The 23817-nt window shown below is 43.3% G+C and overlaps 1 non-coding gene across 1 annotated transcript; it reads left to right on the top strand.

Moving 5' to 3' along the window:
* The first annotated feature begins 12329 nt into the window (after positions 1-12329).
* On the top strand, positions 12330-12436 carry LOC141635255 (small nucleolar RNA R71). The gene has a single exon (XR_012539954.1). It is a non-coding gene; the product is annotated as a small nucleolar RNA R71 (small nucleolar RNA).
* Positions 12437-23817: the final 11381 nt, after the last annotated feature.

The raw sequence follows: 23817 nt of genomic DNA, 5'->3' as shown, positions 1-23817 counted from the left end.
GGTCGATAAAAGTTAGGTTGTGGCCCCAGACAAGGAACCCTACTTATGACCATAACATCAACTAATGCACTTTAACCATGACCTCGTACGAGTTTCACCATCTAAGGATCACAAAGACACAAGTGTCCTACTTTTTCTCAGCGGAGTCTCCAATCTGAGGACGTGGGCCACCTGCACGCCGAACAGTGGACATGCAGCGGTCTAAAAGCCACGTTTTGGGACGTAAAAATGTTTTCGACTAGATCGCTTTAGAACGGACGGTTACGTCTCTATGAAAGTCTCAAGACGACGAAAAACATTTCGGAGTCGCCAACAGGCAATTGTGGAGTGCTTGGACACCAATCGAGGTCCACTTTATACCTTGATCAAACAAAGCATGAAGCGGCGCTTGACATAGATACTAAAGATAAAGACTCGTCCCACTTTAACATTCTATGTCTAGAATGACTCTCGTTGCCATGGATAAGGCGTCCACTATCCAAAGGTTCTGAGTAAGGAGTGAGGGTACCCATTGGGAAGCCCTTTAATCGAACACCCAATCCCTCCCTCGTTAGCGGTCTCTACTGATTTATCGTGGTTGCTGGTGCAAAAGTTGATAAAATGGGTTAAATGCATGAATGCACATCCATTAGTTTAACCTAACATGTGAAAATTTGCTAAGTCGGTTGTTTATCCAAGTATCAAGTAATTGATGTCGAGTTGGATTTAACTTGATTTGCATGCAAAAACGGGAATTAAACATTCATTTACCGAGTTAGGTTTATGGTGCTTAACATGATCCATTTATTTGAAAAAAAAAAAGTGTGTTTAATGATAAAGTGTAAAGTGTAAATACGTCAATCTTATCCTTATGCATTCGGGTTAACCATAATCGGGATCATCCTAAACAAGTGCTGAAATGAAACTGAACGGTGCCAGGCGGGGCGCGAGCCATGTGGCGATGCAGATGGGCATGCCCTGGTTTGTAAGGGATGAAAACAAGAGGTGCATTAGGCCGCGTGTTAAACGGCAGTCTAAATGAGCCTTCTGGGTTTGCGAAAGGTTTTCAAAACCGTTTAAAAGGTTATTAAAAACCGCTTTTGTTGAAAAGGTCGTGAAGGCTGCTTTTGTGCTAATGTTTTGAATGTGGTTTGCATGACTTGGAGCATTTACCATTATGTTGGTAATATTCCGCGTCGGATTCGAATTTTCAATGTTGACATGACTAGTTTATAAATAGAAGTGTTATATGTGTATGCTTAACCGTTTTGTCACCGCACTCGAATTAAATCGACATGGCATACACGTTAGCCAAGGATGACATATTATATGGTTAAGATAAAGATGAAAATAAAATGAAATAAAAGTGAAAGAAAAGAGTTTGATTATGATGACTAAAATACTCGCAAGTGTGAATAAACCGACATCGTATAAAGAACTAAGGATGATTATGATGACCAAAATTCCTCTTAAGTGTGAATAAATGAAGAAATGATGAATGAAAGAAATGGATGTTTAATTACCCATTAATTTTGTAATTAATCAACAATATCATCGAGTCACAAATAAAACCGTCATGGTATAAAGAACCAAGGATAATTTCGGTAATGGTCAAAAATATTTCTCATGAAGATGAATTAAAATGGTAAAAACCGTAAAAGAAAAAAAGGAAAAAAAAAAGATAAAATGTTGAAAGAATTATGTGACCCGAGAAGCCCATTGGGGCGCGTGGTCCTTGGGTGACATAAGGAGTCTCTATCTAAGGCCAAAACTCGGTTTTGCCTCGATCTTTCCATGTTTTAAATTGTGTTATGCATGTTTTATGTTTATAAAGTCATAAAAACAGTAAAAACATGAAGTGAAGAGTTTGTTTCACGCTCATACTTACATGTTCGGTTGTTTGACGAGAATCAGAAAAATGTTAAACTCGTGAGTCGAAAAACTCATTTTGAAAACCAATTTGTAAGAAAAGAGTGTTGCTTTGCTTTAATTGTTGATTGAGTGTAGTTGGTCGAAGTGGTCGGTCAAGTGTTTTTAATGCATGATGACGGTACTAAACAAAGTGTGTATGGCACGTATTTTGGATCTGTAGGTCCAAAGCACATGTCAGTTTTTGACTTATGAAGTCGAGTCAAGAGTTTTAAGGGAGAAAAGAGGGGACGGACACTCATGTGTTTTGAAAATGGGGAGCAAGAGGGGTATCTATAGAAAAATGAATGGCGTTGGTTGTTTTGCGCGACGTGGCCACAAGGACCTCGGGTTGGGGCGCGAGCTATTTTGCGACACAAGGGCGTCCTGTCCTTTTCACAAATTTGGATTTTTCTCTTTGTTCTATCCTAGGTTTTCATATGAATTTTTTGTAGTTTATACTAATGTATCGTGTACATTAGTATGTGGGTGTTATTTGGGGTGGGTTTTTTGTGTGATAGACTCGGGTTTGACCCGTGTTGAGTCGGGATTTGAATTCTGAGTCGGTTTCGGGCCCGGTGTCGGTTTTGACTCTAATTAGTGTCGTTGCGACCCCGTCGTTGTGCATAGAACAATCCAGGTATTTTCAAAATACTTAAAAATGTCTTTCGTTTTCAAAATCGATTTTTGGGCTTTCTGACGCACTGTCATACAAATTGTCGATTAGACGCAGCGATTTCTGAAACATATTATAGTCCGATAGCCATCGGATATTTGTTGGGGATTCCGCAGATACCTGGTATCTACAGAAGTCAGTATGCTCTATTAGTAGTTGGGATATTCACATTGAATAAGTCACAAAACAAGGTATCAAGGTACAGATTGAAAAAGGAAATAAAATCAGATTTGGGAAGATCTATGCATTGGAAATATCACTCTCAAATAAGGGTTTTCCGAGCTCTTTAGTGTCTCAATCCAGGAAAATAAGTTTGCGGTTGACATGGGTGCTTGGCAAGGCGACAATTGGGTGTGGCAACTTTTGTGGAGGAGAAGATTGTTTCAATGGGAACTATCACTAGTTGACCAATTAAACTTGTTGATCGAGGGTTTCAAACCTTTACGAGATAAAGACGATTCCCATATTTGGTCTTTTGATCAGATAAGATGCTACACGATTAGATTTTTTGACGACGTCTTCTATAAATTAAAATAAAATGATTTAGATTGGAAGGATTGGTTCAGTTAAGTTTGGAAAGGACTTGCACCACCAAGGTATGGCATACTTCTTTGAGCAATACTGTAGAAAATGGTGAATACCAAGGATAGGATATTGAAGTGGAAGGATATGAATTGGGAGGGGATGAGATGTATTTTCTATGGTGAATAGTTGGAGACTTCAAGGCACTTATTTTTGCATAGCAAATTTTCTTGGCAGCTACGGACGGGTATTTGTGGTGCTTGAGATATGACATGGATTTTTCCCTTGGAGATTATGATGCCTTTCTAGTATGGTATGATTCTCACTTTGTTGGGTTTGAAAGACCACTTTATAAAATATTATTCATTGCTATAGTTACTCTTATTTGGGAGTTGACAAATAAAGTTATCTTCGAGTACAAGACACCTATCTAGTCGTGTATAACATATAAAATATTTTTAAGAGTTGGGTTGTGGTGAATATCATGGAAGGAAAATCTACCGTACACCTTAGAAGAATGGTTGAATTATTGGAAAGCGATGAGACCATGGAAAGAGAAAAGGATAGCGCAGAGAATGACTCTTTGTCTTCGTGGGTGATTTATTCCGACACTCTACGTTGTTTTTGATAGGTGAATACTTTAGTCATTAGTCCAATATCAAACAATATTTATACTCAACAAACAATTAGTAAAGGTGTAACTAGAGATCGAACCCAAAGGACGGTTTGTTCAAAAGAATTATTAATTGCAAATAGTCATGTGTTATGTCACAATATTGGGGTTGAGTTTGTATTCTAAAATACTATATAAAATAACAATAAAATGTAAACAAATAAAAACTAAAACAAGTAAATAAGATAAGATGTAAACAATTATGGGGAAAACACTAGGGTATCATGAAATCATAGGGGAGAATAAACGGAGATTCACAAATAAATGAGTCTACGATTAATCAAAGTTGTAGTCGGGTTAAAACCAAGGCTCTCGATCTTACGGTCACACCTAGGTCGAGTTGGGCAAGCTCTCGCATACACCCGGTCTTCCTATCAACATCATGCATGGTCTAACTACTTTAAAGGCTCTTGATCTTACAGTAGAAGTTAATAGGATAGTGAATCATGCTAGGTTATGAATCAAGTATTTCATCAAACATAACATATGTACTAATTGAAACCACAACATTCAATGAATAATTGGTTCGTCGGTTTTGCTACTTGTCGTCAAAAGTTACCTTGACCAAAACAATATTTATAACTTCACAAACTACTCTACTCTTAGTAAAGAGGTAAGTAAAGGTCGGATCCCAAGGGACGGGTATTGATGTAGGATTTTCGATTGCAAATGGTTGTGTCTAAGGGTGTCACAATTTCGGTTGAGATTGGAGATCAACTAAACTAATCAACAATGTAAATAAAGTAATGAAAACAAGCAAGATGGTTAAAATGAGATGTAAACAATTGATTAAAAGCACTAGGGTGTCATGGGTTCATAGGTAATTAATGGGATTTGATCATACAAACATATTTTCTACTAGATGCAAGCACTTATGGTTGTGATGGGATCGAGTTAGTGTATATCTTACACTCCCTAAGAAGGTTTGGACCCCGGAGCCGAATCGATTAGATTGTACAACATCTATAAGTCGACTTAATCCTTCCTATCCAACTATATGCATAGTCTAATGAGACTCGAATTGGTTTATGTCTTACAAGTCTCATTGAAAAGGTAAGTGATGGGTAAAAAATGCAAGGATTCATAGGCTCGCATTTTATCAAACATAACATGTGCATAAGTTGGAATCACAACAAGCAAGCAAATTAATTATGAAAACATATTAGATTAAGCATGAATCAATCCCCATGTTGGTTTTCCCTAATTCCCCATTAACCCTAGTTAAGGAAACTACTTACTCATTATCAAGTTTAACATGCTAACAAGGTTATCAATCATACTAGCAAGGCAAAACATGATGAACAAATGAAGATGATTAACAATAATTAAAAAGGATTAGGAGAGAATTATAACTATAAAGATGATTCCAAATTATAAAGCAAAAAATAATAGAAGTAATTGATGATTGATGGAAGGTTGTCAATCCTCCAAATAAACCTAAATAATCTTTTAATTACCCAAAATAAATGATGAACAATAGAGAAATTAAGGAAAGATTAAGAAATGAGATTTGTATTAATGCTAAATTAAGAGTTGATTACAAGATTAAGAGAGTATTAAGACTTGATTAGGATAAGATCAAGATGAGGTGCTAATCTAGGTAGTAAAATGGGGTATTTATACTAGAGATTAGGTACAAAGATTAGGGTTACTAAGGGCTTAAATGACTATTAAGACCCTTAAGAAAAGTTGAGGAAGTGCTCCTCTCCAAGGAGATGCTCATCTCCGTTTTGGTAGTCTCCAGGAAATACGCTCGTCCTGAGCGTCTAGGCAGTATGCACAGTGGAGTCTGCAAGGGAATCCAAGCAGATCAGGGGAGAGACGCTTAGATTGGTTGGCTTCAAGACGAGCGTCTTGGCATCGGGACGCTCGGATTGGTGGGCAAGGAGACGCTCGGATTGGCAGGGAGCCGCTCGGATCCTGGGTCAGGCACTTCTCTTTTCTTCTTTCCTCAACAATCCTCAGGGATCTTGTTGAGGATCCAAGAATCCCTTCATCATTTCCCAATCTACTTTATTATCTATATAGGCCTTCTAGTATCGTCTTCCCTTTGATGCTTGGTCATTGAATTCGATCAATTTAGCTCCATTTTGCCATGAAAATGCAAGGTTTGCACTCCTCTCCTACCAAGGCAACAAAACCTCAAAGAATATACAAAATGGGAAATTAAAGATAGTAAATGATCTAATTATGCACTAAAAAGCATAGGAACGAGGCCAATTCGGGGACTAAATATGCTCAAATATGAGTCACATCAAATATCCCCAAACCGAACCTTTGCTCGTCCCGAGTAAAGAGGTGACAAAAACTAGGACCCTTATTCAAACTAACCTACTAATATAGCCGATGTGAGACAATTAACGGGTCTCACTCCGCCCCTTCAACTCACAACAAGACAACCATGAGGTATTTGACATTTTTTCCCCAATTTTTGGCATTTGACATTTTTAGAACATTTCTTTGCCATTTCTTTGATGTTTGGCATTTTTCAACACTTGACAATTTTTCAACTTTTTCTTGCATTTCTTTTGAACATTTTCAAAGTCACCCCATTTGTAGTGAGGGTGCTTATTTTTTAAGCATAAGAGTTTTTATTTTTGTTACTCCTCTTTTCTTTTGATGCAATTGCAAACTTTTTCATTTTTCATTTCAATACTTGAACTCAAATTTTGAACAATTTTTGTGCCTATTCCCTTTGATGGCAAAATTGTGGTAGAATATGGATGATGGATGTTTGCATGGTTTCAAGGGTTACCTTGGAATAAACGGTAGCCAAGGAGTTATCATACCACAAGGTACTCTTGATTAGGCCTTAATACATGGGTCAAAGGATACTAGCATGACACATCCTAGAGTGTTTTACAAGTATTCTAACAAGCAAAGTCTTCAGAAGAAAAAGTATCTACAAGGGCCTTATATACACTTATCAAGCTTCCCAAATAGATGGTTTCACAAAATTTTTCCTAAATGCAACTATATGCCATGATGCAACTAATATTTATACAACCTAATGCATATGCTTCTACCAACTAGTATGCCAAATAATCTAAATGCAATCCTAAATTCACATTGTTTATACCGCATCAATCAGAATAAAGCCACATAGTCATTAACATAAAGAGGAAAAAGGAGATTGGAAAGATCATACCATGCGGTCTTCAATATCCTCATGTCTCGGATGTGGCGTAGTCGATCAATGTGAAAAAGGATGAACAAACACAATATATACAAGACTACACTATAAAGGAAACGAACATGTTTTTGGATTTTGAATTTTTTTCAAATTTTTATGGTTTTTATGATTTATGAAATAAAAAGACATGTTTTTGTATTTTTCAAAAAATTTCAATTTTTATCATTTTTGTTTTTAAAAGTTATGTTAGAATTTCCCATCCTCATACTAGTATGGGCATTGTCCTCAATGACCAATACGATAGGAAATTATGCAATTTATATGAAAATGTATGATTTCTAAACTAAATGCAAATTATATGACATATAAACGAGTGATGCAACTAAACTATACTACATGATGCATGGTTTTATTTTTTTATTTTTTTATTTTTTATTTTTTTTGTTGGAGAGCATAATTTAGATTAGCTCCCAATGCATATGCATAAACTTCCCCAAACCAAAATAGACATTATTTCTAATGTCACGGATTGGGGGAGTTCATGCATAAGGATTCTATGCATGAAACTACAATTGTCATTTTGGATTTTGAATGTGGGAACAATAAAAGAAACACCTCAATGGGACCGAGGTGTGAGTCCTCTAAATGATGCTAGGGCTCAAAATCATGATCAAGATAAAAATTATATGAAAAACAAGATAAATAAACAAAGCCTAAAGGAGGTGTAGGAGACTCACAAAGTATTGTGGCATCCTCCCAAGAGCTTGCTAATCCTCAATCATCGCCCATGGCGACATCACTAGCATCTCCATCATCATCACCAACTTCTTCACTAGAATCTTCATCAACCTCCATAGATCCGGAGGTTTCACCACTTTCACTTGAACTTCCTTCTTCTTCCTCAATACCCTCTTCTTCTTCACCTTCTTCATTCGCTTCATTTTCTTCACCTTCTTTTCCACCACTCTGAACAACAACCTCCTCTTCACCCAAGCTAACACCCCTAGAAGCACTAGGAAAGAAGACTTCCTTATCCGCCCAACTAGGCAAAGGACAAGATGGGTCAAGAAGTCCTTGCCTAGCTAGATGTAGGAGAAGCAGATATTGTGCTCTATAAGCATCGACTCTATCCTCATAAGCTTGCTTATGCATTTGTTGCATCAAAAGAGTCAAGTAGTCATTCCCCGCCTTAACATTTTCGGATTGAAACTCATGGTAGGTGAATGGGTAGGGTGAAGTGATAATAGAGGAGGAGGGCTCGGCAATGTCCTCCCTTTGATATTGTATAATATACTCGGCTTACTCGGAGAGTGGGAGAAGGTAGTTTGGCCTATGAACATTGAGTCGGCAAATTTTGTTCGGTAAAGTGAAGGACTTGGCATCTTTTGTTAACCACTCGAATTTATTGTCAAGAGTGTCGTTCTTGAGCCATTTGAATTTTTGAACTATAGTGGCTAGATCAATTATATGGCCTCCCTTAACCGGTTTATAAGTGTCATCTTTGTTGAAATTCCGGTTGAAGTGTTTTGCCAAATAAGTTATCAATCCTCCATTAACAATAAAGGTCGTACCTTCCTTGCCATAATCGATATTGAGCCACCTCTCAGTTAAAAGTTGAAGAATGTTGTACCTTGTGGTGAACTCTCTACCAATATTCAAGGTTGACTCGAGATAAACAAAATCAAGTTCGGTGAAGCGGTTTGTTCCCTTTCTAGCAATCAAAGTATGCCCAACAACCTTATGCCATACCCTTATGCCCGGATGATGGACATAAAGGGCACGACAATCATGGTAAGACGTAAACTTTCTTCCGGTAATAGCCTTCCATAAAGGAGCGGGATCATATTTTTTGACGGGTTTCTCCACATAGGTCGAGTCAATTCTAAGGCCAAAAACTTTACCAAACTCGCCAAAAGACATTTTCCTATCAACATTCTTAAGGCGGAATTTAATATTTGTTCGAGTCTCCACCTTCGTAACTTTCAATGAGCTTAAAAACTCCAAGGTGAGGGATGAGTAGGTCAACTCTTGCATATTAAACAAATTAAGCAATCCCATGGACTCGAAGAAATTCTTGGTTTGTTTAAAGACACCCAATTTGGTCAAGGTCTCTTGGCATATAAACTTGGTGGGTAAAATAGATTTCTTAGCAAGGGATACAAATTTATTCCTATGAGCATCGGATGTGAAAATTACCTCTGGATAATCATCTAGTTGCTCAACAACCGGAGTAGAAGTAGTAGTTTCCACTATAGGAGGAGTAGTCTCTTCAATTTCCATCCTTGCACTTTGAACCACCAAAGCCTTTGAAGCTTGTAGAGCTTGTAGAGCTTGTTGCCTTTTTGAGAGAGTCTTCTTTGGAGGTGCCATGTTTCCACCTTTTTTCCTAGCCATCTTCTCTTTGTATGTAGTAACACCCAAAGATTTGCTTGAATTCCTCAAGTTTCAATAAGACCCAAATCGATTTAGGATTTTTTTGAATTTTGCCTTGTATCCTAGAAAATCGATTCAAAGCTTGAGGATTTTGGTGTTTTAATTGCTTGTTGTTGATAAAGGAGTGATTTGTTTGAGTTTTGAGGGATTTTGGAATTAATTTGGGTGAATTTGGTTGAAAAAATTGATTTTTGTGGATGAAGGGATTGAGGGTTTTGAGGGTTTTGGGGATGTGTTTGTGTTTTGAATGAGTAAAATGAATTGGGAAAGGTGGGCTTTTAATCCCGTTATATTTTAATTACACAGGGGAGACGAGCGGATCTGGGTCGGGATGCTCGGATTCTGTTTCAGAAAATAAGACCGTGCTGAGACGAGCGTCTTCTGATGAAGACGAGCGTCTTTCTGAAAGGAGACGAGCGGATTTCCTTGAGGACGCTTGGATGCCTTGTCAGGGAGAAATCCCAAGTTTTACCAACAGTAGGATGAGCGGATCCTCTATGAGACGAGCGGATTCTATATGGAGACGCTCGGATCTTCAGTCAGACCAAAAATTTTCTTCTCCATCCCTCCCAGGATGAGCGTCTTCTTCCGAGGACGCTCGGATTTTCTTCAGGACGAGCGAATTCTTGTCGGGCTGCTCGGATTGTCCATGTACCTTATGGATTCAGTTCCACCCGTGCGTATTTCATAACCCATGTCATTTACTCTTCATTCCCTCGGTCTTCATTGTGGGGGCACTACGAAGGCTTTGGATAGCCTAGGCAATTCCTATCCCCACACTATGTCAAAAAACTACACATCAATAAACATTTAAGTCCCTCCCTCACTTTGTCTCGAAATGAAAATCTTGATCAAGGAATAAAAATACAAATCCAAAATTGACAAAAATGCAATACAATAAGTAAAATGCAAGTTAAGAGGTTAGAATATTTACAAATGGTGGTTTAGGGAGGACTCCATCAAACTCTCATCCATGTATGAGATGTCAAGGGGGCATAGCCAAGGTGTTGTTGATGTTGCTCAACACCTTGAAGAAGTAGCCAAATGCTTGTTCATTATTATTATAAAGATCCTCAATAGACCCTTGCACATGTTGTTCTTCATTGTGGTCTTGGGTCATAGCATTACCAATATAAGGATTGAATAACCCTTCAAACTCATCAACTCAAAGACCGCATACTTCATCTACTTGTTCCCCAATAGTATCATGAGTTGATGAGAACAACTCCTCTTTCTTCTTGTCATTATGGCAAATGAGGCCTTCTTATTATCTTGTCATGAGTGGTGGTGAGCTATTCAAGCTCTCATTCTTGTTGAAACATTCTTGCTCTTTGGATGGAGCATCTTGGAGATTACCCATTTTCTTCTCCCATATGGGTGGTGATTCTTTACCCATAGCTTGTTCTTTGCATTAAGATGCTAACTTCTTCCTATCACTTTCTCGGCTACAATGATCAAACATGAAACATGGCTCATGTAGTCAGGGAGCTCTCATTGTCTTGTCAAGATTAAAAGTGATCGTTTCATCTCCCACTTCGAGTGTGAGCTCTCCATGTTTCACGTCAATCACTGCTCCCGCGGTGTATAAGAAAGGTCTTCCTAGAATGATAGGAATGTTGGAATCCTCCTCCATATCAACAATAACAAAGTCCACAATGATGAAGAACTTGCAAATTCTTACCGGCACATCTTCTCATACCCCTAAAGGTTTCTTCGTTGATCGATCCGCCATTTGAAGTGTGATATTAGTGCACTTAAGCTCTCCTATTCCTAACCGTTTGCACACCGAGTAAGGCATGACACTCACAATTGCCCCAAGGTCACATAGAGCTTTGTTGATTGTAGTATCGCCAATGGTGCATGGAATAGAGAATCTTCCCAGATCCTTTAGTTTTGGAGGTGAACGTCCTTGTAGGATGGCACTACTCACCTTAGTGAAAGCAATAGTCTCAAGCTTCCGGATGGATTTCTTCTTTATAAGAATATCTTTCATGTATTTCTCATAGGCCGGAACATGATTTATTAATTCCGTAAATGAAATTGAGACTTCCAAGTATTCACAATCTGCATAAACTTCCCATGTTGTTCATCAAACTTAGGCTTAGCTTGACGACTTGGAAATGGAAGTCGAATCATAATAGGCTCTTTCTCCTTAGCCTTCCCTTCATTCTCCTTTTAAACTTCTTGAATGGTGGTGGGTTCTTCTTCTTTCTTAAAGTCTTCAACAACTCTTTCCTTGTCACTAGCATTCACAAAATCTTCATCAACGGGCCTCTTTGGCCCTTCATACCTTGTACCGCTCCTCAAATGGATGGCATTCACCGACTCATGTCTTGGGGGATTACCTTGAGGTGGCAATTGCCCCTTTTTTCTTTGTGAACTAGAAGATGCTAATTGAGACATTTGGGTCTCCAACATCTTTGTTTGAGCTAGTATGTTGTTGATGGTGATGTCTTTTGCTCGGCTATCCTTTTGCATTTGAGTGAAAAATTCTTGTTGGTTCTTTTGCATTTGAAGGACTGCTTTTTGAACATCAAAACCTTGGTCGTTTGTTTGATTATATGGAGTTTGGTGTTTTCATTGTAATAGTTGGAATAAGGGGTACCACTCTTGTATGCTTGGAAAGCATTCACTTGTTCACTTGTTCCCCTACATTCACTTTGGTCATGTCCCAAAGTTCCACAACTCTCACATACTCCACTTGGAATTGATGAAGATGCCACCATGGCATTAACATGTTGCTTAGGTGATTTGGAGGACTCTTCAAGTTTAGCTATAACCTTCTTAAACTTCAAATTAATGGTGTCAATATGAGCACTAAGTTGAGCACCCAATTGAGTAATAGAGTCCACTTCATGCTTTCCTCCTCTAGTAGCCTTCCGAGGTCTACTATATTGTGATTATCATCAACTTCGGTAAACATACCATTTGATCCCATATTGAGAATGTTTTGAGAGTCTTCATATAGACCATTCCAAAATTGTTGTACAAGGAACCACTCGCTAAGTCCATGGTGTGGACAAGATCGACAAGTATCCTTGAATCTCTCCCATGCTTCATACAAAGATTCTTCATCCCTTTGTTTGAACCCGGTGATTTAGGCTCTCAACATGTCTTTTCCGGAGGATAGAATTTCTTGTAGAAAGCAAGTGCCAATTTCTTCCAAGAGTCAATACCAAGAGTAGCCTTATCTAAGCTCTTCAACTATTGTTTTGCGGAACGAATCAAAGAAAAAGGAAATAAGACCCATCGAATTTGGTCTTGAGTAACTCTGGTTTGATAAATCGCATCACAATAGTCACAAAAAGTCTCCATATGACAATGAGGGTCGTCACTAGGCATTCCCCCAAATTGACTTCTCTCAAATAATTTTATAAATGCGGACTTTACAATGAAATTACCGGTTAAGTGTTGTGGTGTAGGAGTACCATTTGGTAGTTTCTCCTCGGTTGGTACGGAATGTGATGAAAATTTAGGCATTGTGGGTTGATTTTGTGGTTGGTTTTGTGTTGGGTTATCCCCTCCTTATCTTGCAAAAGGGTTGATGAATTCAATATTATTTGGTTGAATGTCCACAATCTCACCAATACCTCTCAAAGTATTTCTAGCAAGTCTTCTATTGTTGGTCAAAGTTCTCTCAATTTCAAGATCAATGGGTAACAAGTTACCATGTGATCTCTTAGACATGCAAAATATCAAACAACTCGAAAACAATTAGAACAAACCTTGAGGAGTTTGACTTCCCCAAGGTAAAGAAAGACACAACTAAACAAAATCAAAGAAAATCAAATCAAGTTAACACCGTCCCCGGCAACGGCGCCATTTTTGGTTCGTCGGTTTTGTTAGTTGTCGTCAAAAGTTACCTTGACCAAAACAATATTTATAACTTCACAAACTACTCTACTCTTAGTAAAGAGGCAAGTAAAGGTCGGATCCCAAGGGACGGGTATTGATGTAGGATTTTCGATTGCAAATGATTGTGTCTAAGGGTGTCACAATTTGAGTTGAGATAGGAGATCAACTAAACTAATCAACAATGTAAATAAAGTAATGAAAACAAGCAAGATGATTAAAATGAGATGTAAACAATTGATTAAAAGCACTAGGGTGTCATGGGTTCATAGGGGATTCATGGGATTTGATCATACAAACATATTTTCTACTAGATGCAAGCACTTAATGTTGTGATGGGATAGAGTTAGTGTATATCTTACAATCCCTAAGAAGGTTTGGGTCCCGGAGCCGAATCGATTAAATTGTACAACACCTACAAGTCGACTTAATCCTTCCTATCCAACTATATGCATGGTCTAGTGAGACTTGAGTTGGTTTATGTCTTACAAGTCTCATTGAAAAGGTAAGTGATGGGTAAAAAATGCAAGGATTCATAGGCTCGCATTTCATCAAACATAACATGTGCATAAGTTGGAATCACAACAAGCAAGCAAATTAATTATGAAAACTGTTCCGGGTGTAATTCCAGAGCAGTTATTTGTTACCACCCGTGCTTGTAGAATGACGTCTTTGGTTGAATCCTCCTTGCGGTCTCCTGAAACAATGAACAAAATGAGGGCTCGGCTTTGGACCGAGCGAACTCACTCCGACGCTCAAGTCAGTAAACTTAGAGAGATAAGTTGTTGTTACTTGGTGAAGTATATATTGTAGAGAGATAAGGAAGATATTACCAGATGAATAGTGATTCTTAGGTTAAATTGTGGATCCCCTCCTCAATGAGAGTTGAGGAGTATTTATAGACTTTCACCTTTTTGTCACGTGGTGGCCAAGTGGCCAAGTGGCTAGCGGTGGAAAGACGATCTACCCCTCGGCCGAGGGACCCATGGTAGGCCAGCGGGCCTGTTGACTCACCGAGGGGTCTTGGATATGAGTTCGCGGATGTGTGCCTCGGGCGGCTTGTTGCCCCAGGGGGACCCAAGAGACAGCAGACGGTCCGCGTCGTCGGTTAAGCTGTCTAAGCCGTTGACTTGTTTGTGGATATCTTTGACCTTGCTCAATATGTTGATCGGTCAACAGTGCGAGAATATGCCCCATCAATTTGCCCCAGCGTAGTCTATGCCGTGGTATGGGCTCCGATGTATGTTGAGCGTATATTCTGCGCAAGTAAAAATTCTGCCCCGCTTCTTCTTCCTCGGCTTGATCGTATTATGGCCGTACCATATCCCCCTCCACATGGTTGTGTAATGGACATCCGATGTGGAAAAGGCAAATGACGCTGGCCGAGACCAGGGTGGAGAGTGCTTGGTTGTTTCGATTGCCCCCGGCGGGTGCTTTACGGCTTGGTTGATCATGTGGCCGGCGGAGAAACGGATACTTAGGAATTTGTTGAGGAAGATGAATAGGCAGAGAGATTTGAAGGGGGCGTGTTGAAGACGCTTGGTCATTGTTGCATTGATTGACGTTCAACTGTTGCAACGATTGATATTTCGTGGTTGCATGTCCGACACGTGTCCGTTTCTTGATTGGTCATGCGTTTCATGGGTCATTGTGCCCTGATTGGTCCTTCTTCATGGGCTTTCCCCTATAAATAGGGCAGTTAATCCCCGAAATTGGGCACCAATTTCATTTTCTCAAAAATTTTCTTCTTTCTAGCCCTCTTTGACGAAACTTCTCTCTAGCTTTCAGAATCATTACTCCGGCGTAGCATTTTTCTTCAAGGTAAACAAACAAATTTTTAACTTTTTCATTGTTAAGTTTTCGCTGTGAATCATGTCTTCTCTGATGCCGGTCCTAGTAACCGTGCGCCGGGGTTCCCCCGTCGCGTCTTGGACGAAGAGGAGGCACGGCCGCCGTCCCGCTAAGGTCCGGGGTCCTAGGTCGCCTTCTCCCGGTTGACCCGAAAGTTCGGAGGGTTGGGAGGACGATGATGAAGGCGATGAAGACTTTGATGATGACGGTGAGGAAAGGATTCCTTCAGTGTTGAGAGGTAGTTCATCATGGATCACGGCGAGGCCTGTAAGGTCCGCCTTGACCGTGGTTGGACCCATAAGTTCGCCAGTTGTTCCGGCGAGACATTTTTCGAGGGCCATTTTTTCTTTTGGTAGGGGATACAAAATTGTTATCCCCGAGGAGGGTCAGGCCGTTTGTTGCCCTCCACCAGGTTGCCGCGTATACATCCCAGCACTTGAAGTACGGGCTCCGATTTCCGTTGAATGACTATGTTATGGCCATCATTAGGGCCATGAATGTCGCCGTTGCCCAACTGCACCCGTTGGCTATTAGGACCATAGTCGGCTTTGTCTGGCTCTGTCTCTTCAAGGGGGAGGTCCCAACGGTTAATTTATTCCGTCGGCTTCACCACCTTCGACCGTCATTCCCTGGTCGCGTCGGATGGTACAGCGTGCAAATGGAGCCGGGTTACGTCTCCGTCGATAAGCTTACTTCTTGCAAAGACTGGAAAGATCGGTGGGTGTACGTTGAGGTCTTTGGATGACTATCCACGCCCTTGGTCCTTCCAAAGACGAAGTTAACTTGCGGTGCGAGACTAAGGCGGAGCATGATAAATGGGTCACCCGGAATAAGCTTAAGATGGACGCCAGCAAGGTCCCTCTTAATGAGGATGAGAGGTCAATTTGATGAGGCTTTTTGACGCGGACAAGAGTGGGGTGCGAAGAGATGGATTCCCCAACGCGATCATTCTTCGAGGATGAGTCGCTTTCCACGTCGGCCTCATACCGGCCCTAGCACGGGGTGAGTGGGGTCGGTGTGAGGCCCATCTTGGCTCTCCATGTTTCTGTTTCTTGAATTTCGATTTACTTCTAACTAACTCCTGCTTTGTTTCTTTTGCAGACCACTTTGGACCGGACCTGTCTGAGGATATCCTCCAAAGAATGGGCTGCACAAGGATAAGACCGTTGCTGATTTGCACCCTAAGGCTCTGGCCCGTGATCGCAGGACGTCGTCGAATGATCTGATGGATCAGCAGCTGAAAGGCCTGAATGTGGAGGCGGCCCAGGCGAAGGTTGCTAGTAACATGCCGCGCCGAACGCGGAAAACAAAGTCTTCGACGGCGACGGCGTCGACATCCGTTCCACCTTCCATCCCTTCAGTCCAGAAGGAGACGGTGGTGATCGTTGACATTACCGATGGGGGGGACTCCGATGCGGAGGGATCTCCCCTTGTCCGTAAAAGGAAAGAGTCCACCCCTGCTGCTGATGCGATGCTTGCCATCGCGCAACTCTCGCCGAGAGGAGATGCGTCCTCCGAGCAAGAAGGCCAAGCATGGTACAGATATATCCTGTGGCTCGGACTTAGCCGGTTCATTAGGCGTTCTCGATGACAAGCTCTCCGATATGTCCATGTATACCGACACGGATGTTTTAATTGATTTTTTTTTTTTTTTAGATCAACCGTCGGCGGCCCGTTCTCACTATGCGGCAATTAGAGAAGCGACCGAGAAGGCGGGTGATAGAAATGTCACCGTCGATTCCCTACTTCAGAAGGTTTCCCCCACCGAGCTTGTGGCGGAGGGGATGAGAATATGCAAGAGGTCGGCGAAATGGACTCGGCTAGCTCCCACATTATGAAGCAAGAGAAGACCATGGTGGAAGCGCCCCACGCTCGAGCGGCTAAGGCCGGAACTCGATGCGGCGAACGAGGAGGCTCGAGAGGGCCAAGGCCGAGGCTGAAGAGGCGTCCGTCTTGAGAGAAAACTCGGGAGGACGCTGAAAAGGAAGTCCTTCTTTGAGAGAGGCCAAGGCCGAGGTGCGGCGGTGAAGGCTGCTAAGCTGCTGGAGATGCGTGACCTTGTTCAGAAGCACGCCGACCTTTACCGTACGCAGAGGGACGAGTTTAGGGGCTTGTTCCAGGTCCAGGGGAAGGTGGTTCGGAACAAGGATGCTATCATCAGCCAAAGAGAGGAGGATATTGAGACGCTCCAAACCGTTATCCTCCCTAATATGTGCGCTCAATACAGGGACCTGGCCGAAGAAGCCGCCAGGGAAGTGATTGGGGAGCTCTTCCCTCTTGATGGCTCCTTTCCGTGGGACAAATTTGACGAGCTGTTTGATGATAAGCTCGAAGCTAAGGAGAAAGCCGCGGAGGAGAAGGCCAAGGAGGAGGTAAGGGTGAAGAAGGAGGAAGAGGCGGCCGCGGAGAAGGCAGCCCTTGCTGAGGAGGCTAAGGCGGCCAAAGAGGAAGCCGAGAGGATGAAGGCAGCTGAGGCCGCTGAGGCTGAGGCTGCCAAGAAGGCTGAGGCTGAGGCTGCTGAGAAAGCTGAGACGGCTGAGACAGCTTCTGGGTCGCCCATTAAGGACGATGTTGCTAACGCTGCTGATGGCAAGCAGCAACAGCATAGGGAGACGGGCGGTCGTCACCGAGCTCACCGGCGTCTCGGATAGCTTTAGCTGTTCGGGGGCCAATTATTAAGCCTTTCCTCCCTGCCATCTTTTGCCGCTTAAATGATATGTCTGTAACCTTTTGCCTTTCTTTTCCTTGTATTTTGTACAACTTTGGTAGGTTGTGTTTTGGCTTATCCTTATGGGGACGGCCGTCGTCTGCATTCTTCTCGTTTGTAATCTGTTATCATTTTTAATAAGAGTTTGCTTATTTTGCCTCTGGCTTGGCCGAGGTCTTTTCTTGTCTTCGTCTGAGTTGTCTTCTTACGTTATTAATTGAGCGCTTCTTTTGTTCCTACCTCGGCCTAACCGAGGCAGTTAGAATGCGTATCTCAACTGTGTTTAACGTTCCCATGACGTCTGCTTCCTTATAGTGATTGTCGTGGCGTCTACCTCTTGGAGTGACTGCTGCGGCGTCTACCTCTTGGGGTGACTGCCGTAGCGTCTACTTCTTGGGGTGACTGCCGTGGCGCCTATTTCTTGATGGTGACTGCCGTGGCGTCTACCTCTTGGAGTGACTGCTGCGGCGTCTACCTCTTGGGGTGACTGCCGTAGCGTCTACTTCTTGGGGTGACTGCCGTGGCGCTTATTTCTTGATGGTGATCTGCCGTGGCGTACGCTCTTGGAGTGACTTGCTGCGGCGTCTACCTCTTGGGGTGACTAACGTAGCGTCTACTTCTTGGGGTGATCGCCGTGGCGCCTATTTCTTGATGGTGATAGCCGTGTCTCTACCTCTTGGAGTGATTTCTGCGGCGTCTACCTCTTGGGGTGGCTAGTAGCGTCTACTTCTTGGGGTGATTTGCCGTTGCATCTGCTTCTTTGTTGTGACTATGGGGGAAAATGAACACTTTGATGGAAAACTTGGACGATTCTTCATTAGATATAAACATGCGTCGGGGTGCCCACAGTTGTCTTGGGCACCTCCGCCGCTATACAAAATTTTTCCGAGATTGTCAGTGTCCTAATGGCTCATCAAAGGTGCACCCTCCATGTCTATCAGCCGGTGTGTCTTGAGAGAGCGTCGGACACAGGGAATGCACTCGTATCCGGAAGGACTTAAATTTGGCGGTGTCGGCTTTTACCCTTTCCAGGTATCTTACCATCCCGTCGTCTCGAGCCTCACACTCTCCTCTCGATTTGGCTGGCCACCAACAAAGATGAGCATGTTTTCACCACGACGTGCTCCGCCCCAGCAGCCCTAGCTAACTCGACTCCATTTATCACCGCCTCGTATTCGGATTCGTTGTTTGAGGTCGAGAGGGTAAGTTTCAAGCGTGCTCGAACACGTCCCCGTTTGGGTGGTGATAAGAATGGCGACTCCCGAGCTGTTCGCCGTGGGGGACCCGTCGGTAGTTATTTCCCATACGCCGGATGCGGCTCTTCTTGGTCGGTCGGGGTTCCTTCACCATGCCGACGCGTCGGTATTCATCGGGTCGCCCTCTGCTGCAAGGATGGGCTCTTCCCCTTCCCGACTTCTTTGCCACTTTGAGGGATTGCATGTTGCACCCTCGCGGATATCCGGGTGTTGACCATCTCGTCCTTCTCGTCCTTGGAGACGAGCTTATGCGCTTCTCCCCGGTCCGAGACATACATCAGTGTCAGGGCCCGGATTGACATTACTACATCAGCCTCGCTCAGAGTGACGCGGCTATGAGGACGTTGTAGGCGGACGAGCCGTCAATGACTACGAACTCAGATAGGACATTCTTCGCCGCATTCCCTTCGTCGAACATCACCTAAGCGATCCCATCAACCCCGGGGTACCAGGCCGGCCGGAAAAATTGTACAACGGATTGGTGCGGGGCTCAAGTCTTCAACCTTCGGGCCGAGGTTGAGAAAGCACTCCACGAACATGATGTTCGTGTAGGCGCTGTGTCAATCGGGCACCTCTTGACCAAGTGGTTGGATATGTCCAAGTGGACTACAAGTGGGTCGCTGTGAGGGGCGATGACTCCCTCGTAGTCCTTCTTCCCAATAGTCATGTCGGGGATGTTGGTAGCGGGGACCGCTGTTTTGGGCACAAAGTTGATGGCCCGATACGGCTCGTTCGGTGCCGTTTGTGCCCATGAGCGGACCCACCGTTCTCGTTGTCCCCGATGACAACATGGATCACTCCTATCCGTTCAAAGACGGATTTCTTATTTGAACCGCGGCCTCGATCTTTTGGCCTTTGGCAACATACTTGCCAAGGCTCCCCTTCCGGATTAGCTCTTCAATGGCATTCTTCGAGATGCGGCGATTGTCGATAAGGTGACCGGTGTGGCGTGATATTCACGATGCTTGCTCGTGTCACCGTCCCCCTTCGGCTTGGGGGCCTTTCCCACTTCTCGCCCTCGTTCTTGCTCGGGCGAAGACCTCGGCGGCGATACGACCGGGGGGTGTGGCCATTGAACCGTTTACTGGTAGTACGATCCTGAACTCCCCGGCGCCCGCCGAGTTACGCTTCTCGGATCTATCGAGGCGTGACCTATTATTGTCACGGCGTCTTTCATCCGGGTTGTCCTCCCGGTGGCTCTTCTTCTCTGAGTGCCCAGCCTCGTTGTGGCCTACCCAGGTCTTGTGATAGTCTTCCACCTTGATGGCCTGGTCGGCCATCTTCCTAGCGGCGTCTAATCCCAAGCCGCCGCACTTGATGAGCTCGTTTTTAAGTCTCCCCTCGGGAGGCCTTTCATCAGCCGGAAGGTCCCATTTCATTGTTCGGCTCACGAATCTGTTGAACCTTGGCGTCGAACCTCTTTACATAGCTTCGGAGAGAATCGCCTCCCTCTCGCTTGATAGTCGGGAGGTCGATGTCTCCACGGCCCTCCTTTTATTGCAAAGAGTCTTTGGGCTAAGAAGGCGTCCCTTAGGTCGGCGTAACAAGATACCGAGCCGTCGGCGGCCCTTGTACCAACTCTGAGCCATCCCATGCAAGGTTGTTGGGAAGACTCGGCACCAGACTTCGTCGGGTTGCTCCCACACCGACATGTACGACTCAAAGGCCTCGGCATGGTCGGTGGGGTCGCTATCCCCTTTGTATGTGAACGCCGGCAACTTTAGCTTGGTTGGCACGGCGGTTTCAAGGACGTAGGCATTGAGGGGCTGTCTGACCACGTGTCGAACGACACGCGGCGATCGGCTCCTCGCATTCCTAGTCCGGCTCCTCTCCCCGTGACGGGAAGGGCTTCTTCTCCGACTCTGCTGAGTCGGGCTTCTTCTTCGACTCTGCTGAGTCAGGCTTCTTCTTCGACTCTGGCGAGTCGGACTTCTCTCACTCCTCTGAGGCAGGCCTCGTCGGTGTTGCGGCGACGCCGTCCTCCCGCGGGTCCGGGAAGGACTTGGGTCTACCACTAGCACTTTGGGCTCCTCCGGCGTCTTGACGGGGCCAGCTTCTTCCAGTGCTCCATTCAAGTCTCTTGGAGTCACATTACGGCCCTGGTCTCTGGACGGGTTCCGCCGCTCTTGTCGGTGTGACGGTGTGAGCCGACGTACTACTACCAATGAGGTCCGGGAGTAGCTTCAGTTTTGCTACATCGACCACATGTCCCATGATGGTGACTTGGTTGGCGGGCAGCGGCGTATCTGGTATTATTGGCATCCCGTACTCCGGTTGAATTACCCGGTGGGTGGAGGGCTGCGCAACTCCAGAATTGTGGACGGTATCATCTTGGTAGAATTCGGTTTCGTCAGTCACGAATACCTCTTGTTGTTTCGACATCTTCTTAGCTTTTTGGGTGGGTTTTTTTTTTTTTTTTTTTTTTTTTTTGGGAATGAATGTGACTAGCTTCTAGTATCTTTTCCCCACGAGACGGCGCCAATTGTTCCGGTGTAATTCCCGGAGCTTGATTATTTGTTACCACCCGTGCTTGTAGAATGACGTCTTTGGTTGAATCCTCCTTGCGGTCTCCTGAAACAATGAACAAACTGAGGGCTCGGCTTTGGACCGAGCGAACTCACTCCGACGCTCAAGTCAGTAAACTTAGAGAGATAAGTTGTTGTTACTTGGTGAAGTATATATTGTAGAGAGATAAGGAAGATATTACCAGATGAATAGTGATTCTTAGGTTAAATTGTGGATCCCCTCCTCAATGAGAGTTGAGGAGTATTTATAGACTTTCACCTTTTGTCACGTAGTGGCCAAGTGGCCAAGTGGCTAGCAGGTGGAAAGACTGATCTACCCCTCGACCGAGGGACCCATGGTAGGCCGGCGGGCCCTGTTGACTCACCGCCGAGGGGTCTTGGATATGAGTTCGCGGATGTGTGCCTCAGCTGGCTTGTTGCCCAGTACCGGACCCAAGAGACAGCGCAGACAGGCAGTGCGTCGGTTAAAAAATTTGTCTAAGCCGTTGACTTGCTATGGATATCTTTGACCTTGCTCAATATGTTGACTGGTCAGCGGGTGCAGAATATGCCCCATCAAAAACATATTAGATTAAGCATGAATCAATCCCCATGTTGGTTTCCCCTAATTCCCCATTAACCCTAGTTAAGGAAACTACTCACTCATTATCAAGTTTAACATGCTAACAAGGTTATCAGTCATACTAGCAAGGCAAAACATGATGAACAAATGAAGATGATTAACAATAATTAAAAAGGATTAAGAGGGAATTATACCTATAAAGATGATTCCAAATAATAAAGCAAAAAATAATAGAAGTACTCCATGATTGATGGAAGGTTGTCAATCCTCCAAATAAGCCCAAATAATCTTCTAATTACCCAAAATAAATGACAAACAATAGAGAAATTAAGGAAAGATTAAGAAATGAGATTTGTATTAATGCTAAATTAAGAGTTGATTACAAGATTGAGAGAGTATTAAGACTTGATTAGGATAAGATCAAGATGAGGTGCTAATCTAGGTAGCACAATGGGGTATTTATACTAGAGATTAGGTACAAAGATTAGGGTTACAAAAGGCTTAAATGACTATTAAGACCTTTTTGAAAAGTTGAGGAAGTGCTCCTCTCCAAGGAGATGCTCATCTCCGTTTTGGTAGTCTCCAGAAAATACGCTCGTGCGTCTAGGCAGTAGGCACGGTGGATTCTGTAAGGGAATCCGAGCGGATCAGGGGAGAGACGCTCGGATTGGTTGGCTTCAAGACGAGCGTCTTGGGATCGGGACGCTCGGATTGGTGGGCAGGGAGACACTCGGATTGGAAGGATGCCGCTTGGATCCTGGGTCAGGCACTTCTCTTTTCTTCTTTCCACAACAATCCTCGGGGATCTTGTTGAGGATGCAAGGATCCTTTCATCATTGCCCAATCTACTTTATTATCTACATAGGCCTTCTAGTATCGTCTTTCCTTTGATGCTTGGTCATTGAATTCGATCAATTTAGCTCCATTGTGCCATGAGAATGCAAGGTTTGCACTCCTCTCCTACCAAGGAAACAAAACCTCAAATAATTTGTAAAATGGGAAACTAAAGATAGTAAATGACCTAATTATGCACTAAAAAGCATAGGAACGAAGCCAATTCGGGGACTAAATATGCTCAAATATGAGTCACATCAATAATATAAACTCATTAAGCATGGATTCTACCCTCCAATTATTCCCTAATCCCCCATTAACCCTAACTAGAAGATTACTCACTACTCATCATGATTAGCATGTTACTAATGGTGTCATACATCATAACAAGGGAAACATGATGATCAAAGGAAGGTAAATAACAAAGGATTAACAAAATATTGAGTAGAGATTATGGAAATATACCAACTTAAGAGATGAACAAGATAAGGAAGAATAAAGAAGAAATCCTTGATTAGATGAAAAATTGTCACCCTCTTTAAGATTAACCCAAGAAATCTTCAATTACCAATATAGATCTAAGCCTAATTACAGAAAGATTAACTAAAGTTTTTAGTGCTAATACTAGTCTAAAGTGTTGTACCTTCTACTAATTACAAGAGGTTATTTATATTAAGTACAAGTTTAGGGTTATCTAAGGGCATAAATGAAGAATAGGCCCACAAAACGAATCCATCTCCTTGTAAGGCTCCAGTGCAGCTCGCGGGGGTTGGTTCGGGAATGGTGATCACTGCTCAAAAACTCGTTCGAGTTGCTGGTGAACTTGCTTGAGTTGAGTTTGAACTCGCTCGAGCTCGGCAAGGACTCATACGAGCTCACCTGGTTCTCCTCTCCCTTGTTTCTTGC

Source organism: Silene latifolia, chromosome Y (assembly GCF_048544455.1).
Source record: "Silene latifolia isolate original U9 population chromosome Y, ASM4854445v1, whole genome shotgun sequence".
Lineage (NCBI taxonomy): Eukaryota > Viridiplantae > Streptophyta > Magnoliopsida > Caryophyllales > Caryophyllaceae > Silene > Silene latifolia.
Note: the sequence above shows the minus strand (reverse complement) of the source record. Positions and strands in the feature narration are given on the sequence as shown.